A 4,788-nucleotide genomic window follows, 5' to 3' on the forward strand; every position below is an offset into this window, starting at 1 on the left:
GTTCAGTTTTAAATATTCCTGTAAAAAGTTAACAAAAAAGTAAAACGAAAATGAATGTCCTGCCATTCACCGGTGTTATCAGATTCGAAATGAACGTTATTCCGGGACAGACGTCAAAATTAGTATTCCTGCATTCGGTCTAGACAAAAAGGCAGACAGGTTGGGGTTAACATGCGATCGGGGACAGCTTTATTTAAAATTAAATGTTTTGGCCCCTATGGTTTACTTTTAAGTTATTTTTGTAGCTTCAACTGTCCATCAATAATACTTTTGAAGTGGATGAAATAACTCCTAATTATATTTTGATAACTATGTAATGTCATTCGTAAGCATATTTTTCATTTTGCTTATGAAAGAGATGAGATGTTTCAAATCATGGATACATGATACAACTACGTTTTAAGTACATAAAGGAAGTTGCAGGTCTTTACTCTATTAGTAGTAGGTACATGAATTATCTGCTTGGGTATAGTGATCTGAGGGAAAATAACCTTATATATAAGTCCGATTATTTAAAACACTACGACTTGTAAGTACCAAATTTTTGCCTACCTTCACAAAAACCTCCATTCTCTAAATGGCGGTGTACCGCTTCGTTGGGTTTTCGGTGTTTTTTGTAGAATCTAGTGGTGGTATAAAATTTTATGGGCACACAGGTAATAAACATGTAGTTCTGGATAACCTACCTTACTGCGAGGAGGCATGCGAATATACCTGAAAATAAAATTGATGGTGGATATTAAAATGCGAAATAAAGACAGTAGTAATATATTAATTTGCATGTTTACAATTTTCTTCACACAGAATTCTGCATTATTATTTATTTATCTAAGATTATTGCTAAAAGTAGTACCTAAAACGAAGGTAACTTGGTAATCAATTAGGAGTTTATTGTACAAACGGATGAGGCTATACACGGTGATTTTTTTGTCGTCTTACAAAAGCAGCCCAGTTCATGTATCCGACGTAAAATACCCCAAGGCGCGATTTTTTTTTTCATCAACTAAGATAATAAGTACGAAGAAAAATGAAACAAGAGGAATCTGAAATATACTCTTAAAAATGATAAAAACGCCGCCGCCCGCACCCCTCACCATTGTTACTAGGCTCGGACCGCGCTCGCAACAGAGCTGTGTTTCTAAAAAACTACATTTTTCTAAAAAATTGCATTTTAAATTTATTCAAATCTCATAAATACCTATTTTTTATCATGATCGTGTTCTAGTCATTGGATACATGAACTGGGCTGCTTTTGTAAGACGACTAAAAAATTACGGTGTATACAAGGACAAAAATCTGTCGAAGGGTGGTGGTTAATACGGGGTAGAATATTATACGCACACTGACGTATTCCGTAGAATGTATCATAGAAAACTAACTCTCATTTGTAAAAGGCATTGTGTAAAACAAATCAGTTGAGTTACACTATAACATGTAGAATGAAAGAGCCCATTATTAAGATCATACATATCAGCAGCAGTAATAACAGCAACAGTTTTGAAGTTGATTGAGTAGTTTCTGCCCGTCTCGAAGTAAACAACGATGTTATTGAATATTTTTAAACTATTTTAAAAACTCTGGATGTTTGCGAATTCCAGGTCCAGATATAGCGCTAATGCTGGCCGTGTAATTAGAGTGTATCTTCTCAAACTTTAATTGATGCTTTGTCCGTTATTCTCAAAAATATTTCGATCTTCTTCGAGAACTAGTACGAAAAACTGGTTGCCCGAGGCTTGTGCAGGAGAAGTGGAAGAAGAATGGGTAGGCATACCCTACATTGGGGCAGTCTAGGATAGGAATGATTTTAAACGACTATTTTTCAAAAATATTATGAGTTCAACCTTTTTTAGTGAGCAAAATATACTTCGAAAAGCGTCGTTTCATCTTAAACGCTACAAAATGTTGTAACACGAATCTGCATAAAATATTGCATAAATTTTCGACAGCGTCATATCATGTAGGTATCTTACGTCGACATGATGGCGCATAAAAAGTAAAGGTGAACATGAACAAAAGCCTTATCGTTTGAATGCACCCTAACAGCGCTTTTACCTTCAGCTTACATTTTAACTAAAGCGCTTTAGTGCTATCGGGCGAATGCACAGAATCCAGCCATTAAATCTCCAACAATTGGAGTCGTCCAGCGCTGAAACGATTTTCAACCACTTACGTTACGCCGGACATTTTGGGCCGGCCACTAACATTTTTCATGCAGACTAGGAATTTGGCACAATTCACAATCTAAGGTACTGTAAGTAACTGTGAATAATTTATTCCCAAGAGTGGGTCGAGATAGAAGATTCGCAAGTAGATAAATGTCTGTACGTTGAAATATTAGGATTAATGCAGCTTTGGGAGAAAAATCGTGCCTCTCTCGTGGACCGATGTCTGTAATGATAAAACACGGTTTAAGTACGGGGATGCTTGTAAAGAGTAATAAACTACAGTGATAGGGCTGATCCTTATTTCATTGTTAAGTACTTAATGTACAATCCGACATTCATTTACGTCAATTTGGGTACTTTTTGTTTTAGCTCCACATTACGCTTGTAACGCCGTATTCATTACGAGGGCCCCTACTATTAATTTTCACTAAACAAAGTTAAAAGCACTAAAGTAGGGCTTAACAATGTAGCACTTAATGATGACGACATGAAGAGCTCTCTTTACGGGTAGATTCAATGGTCTACAACAATAATGTAAGTTATCAGTAGTTTGAAAGTTTTCTGTTCATGCAACAGGACATCAAACTTTTTGAAAATACAACTCTCTTCGAAAGCCATATTATTGAAAATTATTGTTTAAATAGTTTAGATACAAAATTGTAACTGACCAAATCAAGAATTTAGCGACAGGTTGTATTTTCCTTCGCAAAATTTCACTGCCTCTGTGTACATGATCAAATAAACAAGAGGAAGACAGATAAATTTATGTTTTCTTGATAGCAATCTCTCAAGACTTAGACCACAGTCATAAATGCTGGCGTTGATAACGACTTTGTACGTGAGACGTGACGTTGTTACAACAGCGAAGTGAGATGATAGTTATAAAGCTAAAGACACGACTAGATAAACTTATTACTCTGAACGTCAACTTTGATATTACACGAATTTGTGCTGTTTTCATTAGAACGTAACTACCTTTAAAGAGGAATAACTTAAGGTGATTTTTCTACGAGATGTATTAGAACATGAACAGATGATATGAGTTACGGAATTTGGTATTTTATGGCTTGCCCTTTACTGGGTTAAGATACTGAAATATCTACGGTTATTAGATAGAAATTTTCCTCGGTGAAAGGATAATTTAAAAAATATTTTTGTTATCATTCTTGCCTGGACCTTTCCATCGTCTGTTCCAGTATTTACAAATTAATAATGACAAGGCGATCTTTTTCAAGTCATTTAAACTTTTTCATGTTGATAAAAAAGTATTTGTTTGTAAATTTATACTACATTAAAAAGGTTAAACATCAGATATCAGTTTGACAGTCGACGTTTGGTCGACGCAAAGATTTTAATCAAAAATGTAACAAAATTTGGAGTATTTCCCATTTAAATCTTAAAGTGCTACATACCCTTAATATATATAATATAAAAATATATCACAATTTTCACAATGTTAGCGAAAAGAGCTACTGAGGATGCAATTATACAGAAGTTGCTATGTTATGCGACTATGATACTACTATTGGTATATTTTATGAAGTTCTTGAAGCAAATGACTAGAGGACGACGTTCCGCGGAGCCGCAGTGTACCCCAGAGCCAGCTTGTTCGGCGCCTTGCGCACACTCATCCTCAAAGGCAAGCCCCCCGGATGCTCAGAAAGAAGATCATAAGACGTGTAAGAAACCTAGAAGACGGCGACACCACAGGTACATGCCTGAGCAATGGCTACCTAGAAATCCTCCACACAGAGACCTTTACGACTAGTTGACTGGCACTCTCTAAATGTGGCACTTTACAAAATAATCCTCATTTTAAATTGTACTGTGGCGTAAATTTTCGGGAAATAATAATGAGCTTGTTTGTCGACGATGTCCAATCATGTTTTTCATGTCTACGTCAACTTTAGTGTAAGCAATTAAAAGTTATATTTAAAAGAGGTTCAATGTTGTTTTGTGTATCGTAATGGCCAACGCTTAGTGTTTTCCAAGCTTTTATTGCTGGTCAATTAAATTCACAAAGACATTTAAGCATTAAATAATAAATGAGAATGTTGAAGCATCCTTTCAGTACCGAAAAAATGGGCTACTGTGGACTCTCTTTAATTGTATACGAAATTATTTTATTACAAATCTGCATCATTTTTTTATTGCTCTCTTTGTTTGATGTAGGTGTCGATCCTAAAACCTCACGCGGGATAGTTATAAGGGTAAGTAGCAAAGCAAAAAAATACAAGACAAGCACGAAGATAATCAAGATCACAAATCACAATAACTTAACGTGTAGAGATAACGTTTCTACACTAAAAATACAATAAACTAATTTACTCTAAGGTTAGTATTATTTCGGGATGCTAACTGTTAACGACCCTCCCTCAGTATGATTTCAAAAAGTCGTGCATCGATCCCCTTTACAAGATGTTTGTTAGATAGGTACGATCACCACACAAATGATTAACATAAAAATAAAATTAACAATGGATTAGCAATGGAAACTCATTACTTCATAAGGAAGCTATGCATAACAGGCTTATAGCATTGCTATGCTAAGGAAGCATACACAGCATGTTACAGACGTTACCAATTTCTGCATCCAACACAAAACGCGAGAAAGTTTTATACC

At 35.3% G+C, this 4,788-nt stretch overlaps 1 long non-coding RNA gene across 1 annotated transcript; it reads left to right on the plus strand.

Annotated features, from left to right (window-relative positions):
• The first annotated feature begins 3,469 nt into the window (after positions 1-3,469).
• Positions 3,470-4,498, plus strand: LOC113501160. The gene is made up of 2 exons (XR_003401270.1): positions 3,470-3,875; positions 4,338-4,498. It is a non-coding gene; the product is annotated as an uncharacterized LOC113501160 (long non-coding RNA).
• The last annotated feature ends 290 nt before the right edge of the window (positions 4,499-4,788 follow it).

This window comes from Trichoplusia ni, chromosome 2 (assembly GCF_003590095.1).
Source record: "Trichoplusia ni isolate ovarian cell line Hi5 chromosome 2, tn1, whole genome shotgun sequence".
Lineage (NCBI taxonomy): Eukaryota > Metazoa > Arthropoda > Insecta > Lepidoptera > Noctuidae > Trichoplusia > Trichoplusia ni.